Below are 15591 nucleotides of genomic sequence, written 5' to 3'. Positions count from 1 at the left end.
TTTCCCGTTAGTGTGGCATACAAATAGACAGTCCGTTGTTATACCTGTATACTTTATTTATATCAATTTCAGTTAACTCATCAATATGTCTATTGAAATACACTATACTTAATATTATAGTTATATATGTTAATAAAAATATTCGATTTACATATTTGTTCACATAGTAGAACAATGGCTGTGGTTGACTATATGGTATACCGAAAAATATATTTTTCGCTATGCTAAAATATATAAAAATATAGGTTATTGAGAAGTGTTTTATAAGCTCATTTTAATACCGTTTATAATTACTTTTAAAAGAAGTATGTTTTATAACTGTTTGTAGACAACAAAATAAATTAATATAGAATTTTCTTCTTCTCAAATTCTGTGTGTAGTGTTTGTAACCTAACTCATCCGAAATGTCTTGCCCGAATTTTGAAGAAAAATTTTTTATGTGTTTATTCATTCAGTATGAAACGTATAGTTCATAGTACGTATAGTTTTTGCTAATTATTAGAAAGCTCACTAATATTGTTGAAATAATAATTTCCGGTTTTGAAGTTGCGTTGATTAATGAAGATATTGGATAATCTTTTGTTATATTTATACAAATCTTTATTTATTACACAAAGCCTTTATTCTCTGGACGTTATTTACAAATAAACTTAATTACACGAAATTTGTGAAAATTAATTAACCTTATTATTTTTTCTTCAGTAACCAGATTTGTGATCGAGTCTAGTTCTATCCTAGGCTAGCCTGCTCTCTTTGGCAGACTATCTGCCCATCTTTTTACTGGACGTCCCCTTTTTATATAATAACTTCAAGTAAAATACGCATAGAAAATAAAATCGATATTCAAGGTAAACGTTACTGCTCGTTTAAGCCAATCAACCAATTGAGGAACTTTGATGGAGAGTCTGTCGACAGCGGGAAATCTAATTTTGTTATCCAGCGAACTATTGTGAATCCGGAAAATTTAAAGGCAATTATCCAAGCTGACGTTAAGGTTGAAATAATAAAAGGAAAATAGTATAAATAGCTTCACAAAGAAATCTATTAACTTATTATACCTTTTTAAGCGTAAGATACTTACGTATATACCGCTAGTTCAACTATGTCCTGCATAGCTTCACTTTAAACATATACTTTACCATATCGATTAGAAATAATATGTTATTTTATTTATACTAAAAATCTATATTTACGATATAAGGAACTGAATCCTTGTTTTCTAAATTTAGAGAGCAGCCAAAAATGGTTGGCTTCATTATTTATAAGGATTTATATTATTTATAATGGTATTAGGGCTGTTATTACGTTGACCTGCAATATCGCTTCAAATGGGGTTAATTATTAATGAAAAGACAATCAAGAAAATTTCTCAAACGAGTTAAGTTATCCGATAAATGTGATTAATGAAAATTTGTGGGATCCATTTCAATGTATACCCATCGAAGACTTGATCGCGGTGACTGATCATTAACTTCGTTGATTGATTGAATATCTTAAATATTTGTTTTAATTGTGTGGATAATAATATATCAATTGTAACGTTTAGTAAATAGACAAAAGACACAGTTTTAACTTAAAAATACTTATGCAAATCCACATGAGTGGTAAATAAGTTTTTTTAGAATAAATAGTATATTACAACAAGTTACAATTGTAGAAAAATTATTAAAGAAAGTTGTTCATAAAGAATTTACGAAATTATTTTTTTACGAATTTCGTTCACAGCGAAGTTGGCTTAAATTTCCGGTCATTAATATATTTAATGTTTGGACCTCTACCTTTTGCCCTGTAAACTTTACGACTCAACGAATTGACCCTAATTTATGATACATCTACGATTCGGTGACTAAGAACCAAGTTCACCGACTTTGTTACATCTTAAAGGAGCGTAATCAAACAGCTGTTTTAAACGTTTTAAATATATTCAGCATAACTTGAAGTTCTAAACGCATTTCATGATACAAATTAGATTAAATTTATTGTAATCATTAAACATATTGTTTAATACTTAATTATAATTTAACTGGTCAAAAATACTATTTCATAAAAATTGTTCTTTTTTCAACTTTTTATTATTTTGAATTTGGAACGCGTATAATATTTTAAAAACTTCTTTCGATTTTGCGTGTGAATTAATAAATTACACTATGGGTGTTAATAAAATAGAATTGCAATGATCGCCTTGCACAAAGTGGGTATGGCGCCGCCGTATAACTGGCATAAATTTTATTAATATTACATTACTTCATTAAAAAATGCATTTGCATTTGGTTGAACTTACGGCCTGACTAGGTATCTACTCGTAGTTTAAATAAAAACGTTCTTTATTTCATTCAATTTGTGATGATGAGGGACGAAAGTTATGAAAAGTCACATCACAAGGGACCGCTTAATCTCTAGTCTCTAATCTAAATCGCTACCCGACATGTTTTACATGAAACGCTTGAAGACCGCCGGGTATTAGTGAACAAATTACGGTCTTTATGTGAATTTTTCATAGACTAGGCCTTTGATAAAACATTCAAATACACATTTCTATTTACGAAACCAAATCTTGGTATCACGTTTATAGTTCTCCATTTAATATTTATGTCAATAATTAGCTTTTAGATATTTTATTACATTGACATAAAGCAGTGTTGTTTTCTTACTTTAGCTGTCATGTATTTGGCTGGATTGAAGCTTATTTTTAATTGGTAGTAGACGTGCAGATGACTGGGTATGGCAGGTCTTTTGGTCTTCTGTTATTGGTTTATGGAATTCTTACCATTTATTGTGAAGGCGATTTTGTTATGAATTTTCTCTGCCTTCACACTTGATTAACCCCGAACTTCGGAGTTCACGTATGGCCAAGGAGACAATATCTCAATATAAAACATACTCTTCAGGGTGCCTTTGTAGAATTGCCGTGTAGTTGAACGATTTAATTGTTGTTCAAACACTACAAACTGCAGTTCTATTACAACACCCTAATTAAGGAATACAGAATGGTTAAGCCAAAGTTGAACCAGTTAGTTAAGAGTTTAGACGAACGGATTCTGATGACGACGTGACATAAACTTTATCAACATTTGTTAGAAATGTGTTATCCTGATATCAAAATGGCCATTGCATAAATAAGTAAAATTTCGTTTATCATAAAAAAAGCTATGACTCTCATCTTTTCTTTTTATGTTAAACAAACGGGCAGGCCGCCCATGGACACTCACAAGGCCAGAAGGCTCGCCAGTGCGTTTTGGTAGGTAGGTTCTTGAAGGACCCTAAGTCGAATTGGATCAAAAATACTTCATTGAGCTGGTTTCACAAAGCGGTGGTGCGGGTCAAAACTGCCTTAGAAAACGCTAAGTTATGGAACTTCGGACGTCAAGGTGATACGGATGGTATTTTGTATTTTGCGGGTATTAGAACGAACAACTCCTCTGAACATTATCCATGCTAAATGCGGTAGAAGATGCAGAGTGACCCCACATGTCTACGCAACGCTAAGGGATCTAGCCGCTCGGAAAGTGACTTATCGTCGACTATTCGAAAAGCTCTTCGTTGAATACGGTTAAATTATTTGAGAATATGTAGATCTTCAGCGTAACTGAGTTACCACGATAGAGAAATAAAAATGTAACAAATTAACTTAGTAAATACATAATAATTGAATAGTGGACAAAGCATAAACAAGGAGAAACACTATACCTATTCACACAATGAAAACTTGAACTTGCCGAGATTTTACATAAGAAACTAAGGTCGCAAACCTGTTATTTAAAATACATCTTTAAATAATACAGGTAAGGTTCAAAGCTGAGTGTCTATGTTACTCACAGTGGAACAAGTTAGGCTCTGATTTGTGGGTCAACATAATGTACAGCGCAATATCATGCTGCAACATGAATTTATGTATGTGTTGATAGATTTTGCATGGTTCCTAGGAAAACAGAATTTACTTGATTTCGAAATTCAGCTCATCTTCTTTAGATTTATACTGAAACCAAAGGTTCTTCACAAAAATCCGAATTGGTAGGTAAAGGGATTTCGGTTACTTTATTGTTGGAGAGATTTGTGTAGATACAATTTTTAGTAAATAACTTATAATAATAGTAATAATAATAAGTACAGGAACCAAAAAGAATTAAATCATTAGTTTTAAACCTTCTTGTATGCATAATACAAATGCAACTCAACACACTGCATATATACAATTGTATAGTACTTTAATCTTTAATCAATGTAGAACACATAAAATTGTTACATTTAAGTTATATTTTATATCGGAGAGTCGCTACTAACCGTAAAAATCATATATTAACGCTGCGAAGAGCGTAGGAAACGAATATCTAACATAAAAATTATTAGAAAACTGTATTTCGTTGAAAGGGTCCGAAATATTATAGTAAACACAGCAGCAACCAAATGGACATATTTACGAGCTAACCTTACCTTAACATAACACATTTACATAACAACTCATTAGTATAAAAAATGCAGAGAAGCAATCGAACTTTCAATAGCATATATCTATTCATTCATTAAAAATATATCCACAAAACAAAGGGTGACGGTACAGTATTTCAGATAATATTTCTGTATCGGCTTCGTCATCATTTGTTTTTTTCTAGCTTGATATAAAAATCGGTATTATTCGGTACCTATATATAATGAAACCATAGTAGGAAATACGTGCTATAATGAAATAACAGACAAATACGCAACAAAGATTCGAAAAGAATTCTCCCATACGTGATGCAACAGCCTTCGTACTCATGTTTAATTTGTGCAAATAGAGACCCTATTTCCTAGACGTTAAGCTTCAATAAGCTTCGAACTAATAGAGCCTTTCGAGGTCTTATTGCGTAAGAATGTTGACACGGTATTAGCGGTGGGGACTGCATAACTACGATTTGTCGAAGGACAAAGTTATTTAGACCTTCCATTAATGTTATAACCTAGAAATAAGTTATAGGTGCCATAAATATAGTTCTACCATGAAATAAAGCGATAATAATAAGATTTACCTTAATAAAGCGTTATTAAGGTAAATCTCGAATTGAATACAAATTAGGATGATTTTGATGCTTAGATGAAGTAAAAAAACATAAGTATTGTCCCCTTATATGAAGTAAAATATTTCTGTATAAAAGTGACCGTAGTTGCATAGGCAGTAACACAAATACAATATTTAATTAGAGCTGTTCGCCACAAAATCAATACTCGTGAACCCATAGTAGTGAAAATAAAATGTATGTCAAATGCGTAACCAAAGAAACCTGTTGTGGTTGAACATTATAAGTGAAAACCATGATGGTGTGACCATATAAAGTCGGATATTAGGTAAGGTTAGGTCTAGGAGATTACTTCTTGAAGGCTAAAAGGGGATCGGAAACCTATTTTTGTTGACTGGATTTATTACAAAAATAATCGCCGATACATCGACCCCATTTATTTAGTTATTACTGTCTCCAAATACAATGTCTGCTGGAAGTTTTGTCTACATTATAGCGTACACCTATTTAATATAACGATTTTTGGCGACACAAGAGTTAAGAACCATACTTTACACAGTATGGCGTAAGATGGTTGAATGGACATTACTTTCGCTTTTGAATAAGTGAAACTTTAACGCTGTTTAAATTTTAAAACATTTGGAAAATTGGAAACATATATATTAATTTATCTGTAAATTGTAAATTAAACGCTAATATTAACTTATATTTATAGTAGCCTATTTATTTGAATTCTTCTAGATAGATTTTAAATAATACAAAGCCCTATCTATTTAAAATAAGTTGCCAGTATTTGATTACTTATAATTAAATAAAACATATAGACGAAATATTGTTGTAAATTTCCATACAATCGAATATAACATAAGAATAAATATTGTTGATATAAATTCAGCTTTCATTGCGAAACCTCTTGTTTTATGGCATTTAAACTGGCTAATTCATTTGACTCAAAACCTCGTAGGTATTTCCCAAAAAAATGAATAATTGTCTTCTCTTTTAATTGACATAGAATAGATTAAAAAGACATCCTAAGTCTTAATGTTTAGCTTTTCGCGTGCAACGAAAGTAGGTCGTTTTGACGTCATAATACAAGTTTACAATGTATCGTCTAAGATACGTAGAGTATCTGTACTGAATATTTCCTATTATATCATATCACAGATAAACGTTTGTCTGCATTGTACTGAAGAGGTGTATATGCAGGTTCACCTGACATAAAAATATATTGGTTTGTTAGGGCCTAATTAATAGCTTATATTAAACTTTTAGTTACACGCACTCAAGTCTATTGTTTTATAGACTAGCGTTCACTAGAAAGGTATGTAAAAACGACTAAAAAATTATATCTTCAAACGCAACAATCTGCGCTTATTTGACAATTGACATCAAATGAAAAAGAAAGCAGATGCTCCAATTGTCACAAATTAGTCACCTGCTACTCCCACGCACTGATTAATGCAATTAACCGCGGCGCCTGCGCAGACAATTATATTATTATCCGTGCAAAGGATGTTACTCATTATTATGTCATCGTATTTTTCCCGTTTGTGGTTCTTTTTACGTAAAAATTGACCATGAAGCATAATGTAAAGCGGAATTAATAAGTAACTAGTAAATATAAAAAATCAAAATATTTTTTACAATTTATTTAAAAGGTACATTATTTAATCAATATATATGCAATAGAATTATTTTCAATGATTGTAAAACGTTCTTTAATCATACCGATTCATCTTTTTACCTTGATGTGTTCGTTAAGAGAGACTAGAGTGTAACTCATTAGTAGAAAGAATGTTAGACTGTGTGGGACTGCAGTTAAGAGTCCATATATGCACAAAAATATACAATCCTAGAACCAAGTGAGGTTAGGTTAGATTAGATGGTCCCGCGCCTGGTCTCGCGATATTCCGGTCGTGTCTGACTCGTCCGTATTATGAAAAAGATAGTGCACCTGTGTACACCTTGTGCATCTTCTGCGGAAATGTTGGTCTCAATAGGGATGAGCTATCGTGAACAATTCGTTTAGTAAAAATATATAGTTACAACTGATAAAATATTTTTTGCGTATATTCGCCCGGAATAAATATCCGGCCCGACTTATACAGAAAATTAAGGATTTTTCTAGTGCAATTGCACAATAACTACGCCCTACTGACCAAATTCTTAAAAAGCAATTCCTTTTGTCATAATCGCGAAGCATTTTCTTTTCTTTAAAATATTGATAAACAAAAAGATCGTAAAAATGGATAGTTTTCATTTTGGCTGTGAATTGTATTTTTTTTCAAATTTATCAAATTCAAAGCTGACTTGTAGTAAATTATTACATATTAAATATGCTTTTACCGAGTAAAACGTATTTGAACGTTCAATTACAATCAAGACATTACATGAGTTTTCACTTAGTGAAAAGTTCTTGAACCCATAGAAAGACCTAAGCGCGATAGACTATTAGCTATATCATTTTAATCCAGCCTCAAACGAAGCCACAGAAAAGGGCTATAAGTCTAAAGCAACCTAATATGCAATTCACACCTTGCTTTTTTTAAACATTTTAGTTGAGATTTTAACATATATCATTTCTTGCGCGCTTTACTAATCTTGCTTAAACCATCTGATATTAACCTTACCTAGTAATGGAGAGTCAAGATATCTGTGAATTGGATTTATATTTCAGAAAAAATATATATTATTTATATTTTATAGTGATTTTTTCATACAATTTATGATCAAAAAAATTCTGCAGAAATTATTTTTAGGTTCAGTATACATTGCTACATAATATATTGACGGCCTTTCAGGTATATAGGTATTTTTTTTCTCTCTTATAATTATTATCTTTAGGCGTAATAAAAAGATATAATGTAAAGGGCGAACTTGCTGAGTTTTTGCCCGTTCTTCTTAGAATAAGGCCTCCTGGTCCTTAATCTACTGATGAACGGATGGCGTAAATTTGACTTGCGTGTACAAATTGTACCTGAATGAATAAATAACTTTTGAATTAAAAAAAAAAACGTAGGTTTATTAAAAGAATATAAAAGTGTACAGATAATATAAGGAATATTGAATTCGTTAATTTTGCTACGTATTTTGTTGTAACGTGTACAGAGGACAATTCATCTTTAAACTTTAAAAATAAAATTTTCACTATTGATTCTAAACTTAATACATTCACTAAGAGTCTTCAGAACTAACAGCAACTGAAACCAAAAGTATTATTCTTGTGTAGTTGTAAGTAGTTGTATATAATTGTAAGTAGAAAGGTAGAAACATTAATATGTCGTCAAATTGAGTGCCATGCTGTTGCTTTCGGGCTTCAGCCAATCGGGCAGGCACGACCGGGGCAGTACCACTGTCTCACAGAAAACCGGCGTGAAGTGATGCAATAGGTTCATCTTATTGTACTCGCGTTTCGTGCGGTGAGTGAGACTCCCGGAGCCCATCAATTCCCCCCTCCCCCAGAATATGAAGATGCAGTTTAAACAGAGATTACCCCAGGGGGGTACCACACGTTTCCGCTGTGGAGAATCCCCCTCTGAGCGTCCATCATCGGAACAATCAGTATTCGGTGGTGGATGCACAGGCTGCCCTTCGTATTCTGGGGTGGGCAAAAACTGCTCAAAAAACTATAAGTTTCGATCTCGGGGCAAACGGAAGAATTTACCGAAGGCATCCCCTTCCACGCTCTCAGTGGACTTTACCAATGTTAGGGGGCTCAACTCTAATCTTAACGCGGTTCACTTTCACCTCGAAACTGCGAAGCCGGCCTTATTCTTCCTTACTGAGACTCAGATATCCTTCCCGGCTGATACTTCCTACCTCTCCTACCCGGGGTACAAATTGGAACATTCATTTGTGCCGCGGGCGGGAGTTTGCGTGTACGTCAGAGAGGATATCTGTTCTCGTCGCCTCGGGTCGCTTGAAGGAAGGGACCTATCTAGCCTCTGGCTGCGCGTAGACTGCGATGACCATCCGCGATTCTACGCATGCCTGTATAGGTCCCATAGCGGAAATACCGAAACTGAGCGACTCATTGAGCACATCCAATTGGCTACAGATTCCCTGCTCGAAGGGGTTCCTACCGCTGAAATCGTGATACTTGGCGATTTTAACGCTCACCATGCCGATTGGCTCGGTTCGGAAACCACCGATCACGCGGGAAGATCCTTTCACGACTTTGCTTTAGCTTACGACCTGTCACAAATGGTCCCTGCGATTACGCGAATACCAGATGTGGATGGTCATAAACCCTCTTTGTTGGACCTTCTGCTGACCTCACATCCGGAGACCTATCAAGTCTCTGTTGACCCGCCATTGGGTTCATCGGATCATTGTGTGGTCCGGAGTACTGTGCCTACTACGCGCCCTCCTCGGCCCCGTTTTTCGGGTTGTCGTCGTATTTGGCACTATCGGTCAGCAGATTGGGATGGGATGCGGTCTTTCTTTGCGTCCTACCCTTGGGGGCCTATGTGCTTTTCGTCGGAAGCTCCAGATTCCGTCGCTGCCTCTGTCGCCGAAGTGGTTCTGCAGGGCATGGAACTTTTTATTCCATTCTCTGCGGTGCCGATCGGTGGCAGGTCACAGCCCTGGTTTAAGCGTTCTTGCAAGGCGGCATCGCGTCGAAAGCGAGAATGCTTTAATGCATGGGCGGAAGCGGCGATATCTCGTGATGCCAATACCAGCGAACATAAAAAAGCATATAACTCAGCCTCCAGGTCCTTCAAACGGGAAATCGCTAAGGCAAAGTCAGAGCACATCGCCAGATTTGGCGAGAGATTGGCCCAACTCCCTTCTGGGACTCGAGCCTTCTGGTCTCTCGCCAAAGCTGTACAAGGGAATTTTTGTCAGCCATCGATACCACCGCTGCACAGAGAGGATGACTCGCTCGCCCACACTGCGAAGGAGAAGGCCGACCTCTTGGGCTGTCTCTTTGCGTCCAACTCGACTTTGGATGACCGGGGGAGATCACCACCGGCGATTTCGCGGTGTGATAACTCAATGCCGGAAATCACATTCCAGCAACGTGCTGTTCGCAGAGCACTATCTTCCTTGGACATTCATAAGTCGAGCGGGCCGGATGGTATCCCTCCAATTGTGCTGCGTACATGTGCTCCTGAGTTGGCTCCGGTCCTGACGCGCCTTTTCCGGTACCTGTACTCGCTCGGCACTGTCCCGAAGTGCTGGAAGACCGCTTCGATACATCCGATCCCTAAAAAAGGCGATCGCACTGATCCATCCAACTATCGCCCAATCGCAATAACCTCCTTGTTCTCCAAAATAATGGAATCCATTATTAATGGCCAGCTCTTGAGTTATCTAGAGGGCCACCAGCTGATTAGCGATTATCAGTACGGCTTTCGTCGTGGTCGTTCAGCTGGTGACCTTCTAGTATACCTTACTCATAGATGGGCAGAGGCAATTGAGTCCAAGGGGGAGGCACTAGCGGTTAGTTTGGACATAGCGAAAGCCTTCGATCGGGTGTGGCACAAAGCACTGCTCTCGAAGCTACCAGCCTACGGGCTTCCTGAGAAATTATGCGACTGGATCTCCAGCTTTCTAGCCGATCGGAGCATCAAGGTCGTCGTCGACGGAGCATGTTCCGACCTTAAACCCGTGAATGCTGGGGTCCCACAAGGCTGTGTTCTGTCCCCGACCCTGTTTCTTCTGCATATCAATGACATGTTGCAACTTAGCAACATTCATTGCTATGCGGACGACAGCACTGGGGATACTCTTTACACTGGCCGGGCAGGTATTTCTCGGGCAGTTGTCGATGAGTACCGGAACAAACTTGTGTCTGAAGTCGAAACTCTTTTACGTGGAGTCTCGGACTGGGGTAGACTAAACCTAGTCCAATTTAACCCCAAGAAGACACAAGTTTGCGCGTTTTCCGCGAAAAAAATACCCTTTGTCGCTACTCCTCTTTTCGAAAACACTCTTCTTGAAGCCACAGCCAGCATCGGAATACTTGGCGTTGACATATCGAACGACGTTCAGTTTCGCGGTCATTTGGAGGGAAAGGCTAAATTAGCCTCCAAAAAGCTTGGTGTGCTCAGCAAGGCGAGACGGTACTTCACTCCGGGCCACCGCTTGCAACTCTATAAAGCGCAAATACGGCCCCACATGGAATACTGTTCTCACCTCTGGGCGGGGGCTCCCCAGTACCAGCTCCTTCCACTTGACCGTATCCAACGAAGAGCGGTTCGAATCGTCGATGACCAATCCCTCTCCGAGCGGCTCGATCCTTTGGCGTTGCGTAGAGATGTGGGGTCACTCTGCATCTTCTACCGCATTTACCATGGAGAGTGTTCAGAGGAGTTGTTCGGATTAATACCTGCAGCTGAGTTTCAGCATCGGACGTCGAGGCAAAATACAAAATTCCACCCGTATCACCTCGACGTCCGACGTTCCACGACTGAGCGTTTCTCAAGGCAATTTTTGCCGCGAACCACCGCTATGTGGAACCAGCTGCCCACTGAAGTATTTCCGAACCAATTCGACTTAGGGTCCTTCAAGAAAAGAGCGTACAAATTCTTAAAAGGCCGGCAACGCACTCGCGAGCCCTCTGGCATTGAGAGTGTCCATGGGCGGCGGTATCACTTAACATCAGGTGAGCCTCCTGCCCGTTTGCCCCCTATTTTATAAAAAAAAAAAAAAAAAAAAAAAAAAAAATTTAAGAGAATATCTTTCCACGACATAGGTAATCCTAATCCACATTGTTTTTTATAGTAACAGTAATAAATTAATTGTGAGGTCACTTGTTAAATTGCTCCTACCTACTAAAATATTTTTTGCTTAGACTCACATGATCTTTACCTAAAATACTATTTATAAATCTGTTATTGTATAACAAAGTGTATTAATATTTATTACCTAATTTAAAAAGACCGCACCATGATCAAGAACAAGCCAGCCTGATTTTGGATACTTATCACAAACATAACCATTTTACTTCACATATACTTAATATTTCAAACAACAATGTAAGTATAAGAATGAATAAGATTTCTTCGACAATTTCACGAAAACATTGTCTTACTTGAAATCCTTTTTTGTATTATCATAAAGTCTGCAATATCCTAGCCTTCATATTATAAGGAACGAAAATCTATTTCTTTTTTATCAAGTAAATATTTGAGAGACATGTGATCCCGATTTTATGCCTGTTAATAAATTGAAAGGTCGCAAAAGGTTAATCTTGTAAAGGCTGTGTCGGTCTGTTCAGAGGCTCGGTAGCTCCAGCATAAATTTGAAAATATTATGTAATAATAATAAAGTGTAATAAATGTATGTATAAAGTATTTCTCGACTTCTGATATTTTAACAAATGTATGATACTTCATACTTTATCATACCAACAGTTTATCTTTTTTATGGTTATTATAGACAAACTCGAAAGGTTTAAGTTTGTGATTTAACATTGAATACATATAGTATATCTATAACTTAAACTATTTATTTATTACATATCTCACCACATATTAGAATACTCTTATAGGAAACGCGCAAGTCACCTCGTTATTTATTATATAATATTCTTTCCCACGTAATTTTCATTTAATTGTCTCGCTTATTACTCGATTTGCCACTGGTTATCAACCCGCATCGTTGAGGTCGTGTATTCGAATCACACCTATGCAGCAAACTGCAACTGAATTTGCTAGCACTTGCTCCTACGGTGAAGGCAAACATCGAGATGAAACAAGGATGTCTCAAACATAAAAAAACGATGACACAGAAGGCTGATCACCGAATTGTCAATTAAATAAAAATGACCGAAGGAATGGGTTTAGCGCCACCGAATTAATATTATTATCAATCAAAATGGTACACCGAATACTACAATTCAATAAGTTTTTTTTAAAATAAATTATCTCAAAATAAAAACGTTATTATTGCTATATGATTAAAATATAAAGTAACAAATAAGATGATCGATCTTTAGTTAAGTCAGTAAACAATTATTTAATTTGAATGTAAACGAAACTAATTATTTTAAAACTAGAAATGTGTAAAGTTATTTTATATAACTCCCGCTGCTGTCTCGCGAAATAAATTCCTTTTGTAGAAGACAATTTTCCGTCTGATTTATTATTCAAAGCTAGTGCATCAAGGTGTTATTTGACTCAGAGCAATGTTGAATTGCTTTGTGTTATAGAGCTATTTTTGTTGGTATTATTTTATTTATCTATTGTTCACAAAGACCGCATTAATGCAGACTACGATGTGGACACGGCCTGAACTTAAAATCCTACGTTAGACTTAACCCTTTTAACATTAAAATATTTCAGTATAACATAAATGTGTAGAAGACAGAGTAGATGTATATTCTGGATGGAATGCTTACAGGACCACGAAGGTTTCCCAGGTATCGGTGGTATTCTTATATGAGTCCTACAAATGGATGTACCAGTCGAATAAAAATGGCATCTTTGAATGAAATTTTCCTTAAGCACAGAAATACGTCGAAATAAAGGAATTGCGTCCGGTAATATATAATAATGGTTTTGTTACTATTAAGTCATAACGATCAGGATATACATTAAGTAGGATTATCCAGATACATCTCAGTTGTGAAATACGTAATAATTTCTTTTTGTGCAATTATGATCGGGAATTATTTTTGTGACATTTGAGTTATTTTTGAGACTGAAATTCCATGTGATCTTTGTACAGTCCTTTAAAACCTTGCTTTTTATATAGTTCTTCATTCATGTTACACTGTGTAAGTACGTGGGTAGTTACTGTGATTTTAATGTATGTACTAAATTATGACTATAGGTATAAAATATTGAGGAAAACAGTATGGAAAATCTGTAAAAAACCTTCGCTCGACATGTCTTAATACTAAGTATGTATGCCGAGACGGATTTTAATTAAAAAAAACTTATTTGTATATAAAAAGTACGCAACATATAAAATAGAGCAAAATAAAAACAAAACAAGCAATGAATGAAAAAGCCTGAAGGGCGATTATTGAACGAAAATGCACCAACCGCCCCTGAACTTGACGTCATCCGTTGCTATAGCAATGCTCCCGGGAAAACTCGAGGTCACCAATTAACTTTTTTTATTCACGATATTTTTAACACAGCTTTTACCACGTTCGATTTTCAAATTAACAACAGAAAATAAAAACACAATTTTTTTTTTAACTTCGAACGCAACGCGCGCGGACCTGTCAGTGGCGCGGGGCAAACTACGCAAATGTCAGCTAACTCGGCACATGTGCGAAGCTGAGTAAGGCGGTGTGCAGCGTGGTTCAATTTTCCCGCGACTGGGAAGAGATAAGCCATTCATTAGAAAATCTAATTACGAGTTTTATAACTTAGTCTTTACGTAATTAAGTATATTAACTAATCATCTCTTAGTTTGTAGAAGTTTAAGGTCACTCGTTAATGCGATATGAAGTTTTTAGTTATTAAAATTGGTTGATTATTAGCACATGTCTTTAAACCACTATATCTTAATTTTATTCATATTCCAGTAAACCTTTCTTATGTCACTGTCTCTAGCGCTTTCAAATTACATAAAAAAGCATGTTTTAACATATAATATGTAGCCTTCGTTCGAATTTTATTTAGACTTAGATGACTTATTAAATAAATAATATGATTCTTTACAATATCATCTACACCTTAAACTTCAATATTTAATGTATAATTAAATATATGTGTATAGATTGAATATTTTAATTTTCGACGGTAGTAGGAAAATTCATGCCCATACGAACGCAGCTTTACGAGCAAGCGAGATGCAAGGCATCAGAGGCTTCAGGCTATACCGCTTTTCTCGTTATATAAGCTGGCCCTGGAGCCTGGCTGCCACCCTCACTGAAATCACCTACATTCTCAATACTTTGTCTTGTATGGGGCAGCCAAATACTGTACTAAATGCCGGCGTTTTAATTGAAAATTAACCTTAAAGTCAATATTAAATAATAGTAGCTACAAGTACAATACTATTTTCATTATGTATAGGCTATAATTACGCTTAGTTATTCAAATTTAAAAGTATTATGTTTTAATTATTTTGATACTATTTATATAATTGAAATATTATATCAAAACAATTGTTATAGTTACGTGTCACAATTTTTATAGGGCACGCGATAAGTCACGTCGGGAATTTGTTTTTATGATATGGCGTGATTAGCTTAATTGGCGTATAATTCAGAATTTAAAATTCCCAGAGCAACAATATTTCAAATACATTGAAACCCACGTCTGATATTTGTTAAAAAAATACTTATGCAGTCTCAAAAATGTTTTGACTGGAGTGAATCTGCTTGTTACACAATGAATATATACAAAGCCACGTATTTTCTTCTTCAACACCCAGTTCGACATACAGACAACACATACATACTCGACAGAAACAGTTTAGGTCCTTCTAAGTATGAAAACGTCAACAGATGAATAAAATAATCTTTAACATTGACGTAATAATTAAGAAAGATTTTTGGGGTTGTACAAGCAGTTTAGTAGTTGTTTTACAAAATAAACAGTAGAACATATTATTTGTTATTATATAGTATAAATTATTGCATTACAAATTCTTTCAAATGAAATTCAAGTTCGAAAAACATGCAGCGTGA

The 15591-nt window shown here is 35.7% G+C and overlaps 1 protein-coding gene across 6 annotated transcripts in view; it reads right to left on the bottom strand.

Annotated features, from left to right (window-relative positions):
- The window catches only part of LOC123711586 (chaoptin), a 47995-nt gene extending 33749 nt beyond the window's left edge, over positions 1-14246 (bottom strand). For 5 of the 6 annotated variants that reach the window (XM_045664192.1, XM_045664197.1, XM_045664193.1 and 2 more), the window contains exon 1: positions 13991-14246. The gene's annotated coding sequence lies outside the window, so the exon portion shown is untranslated. The remainder of the gene's footprint in view (positions 1-13990) is intronic. The other variant, XM_045664194.1, reaches the window with a different exon arrangement.
- Between the last annotated feature and the right edge of the window lie 1345 nt (positions 14247-15591).

The sequence above is a fragment of the Pieris brassicae genome, chromosome 7, assembly GCF_905147105.1.
Source record: "Pieris brassicae chromosome 7, ilPieBrab1.1, whole genome shotgun sequence".
NCBI lineage: Eukaryota > Metazoa > Arthropoda > Insecta > Lepidoptera > Pieridae > Pieris > Pieris brassicae.
Note: the sequence above shows the minus strand (reverse complement) of the source record. Positions and strands in the feature narration are given on the sequence as shown.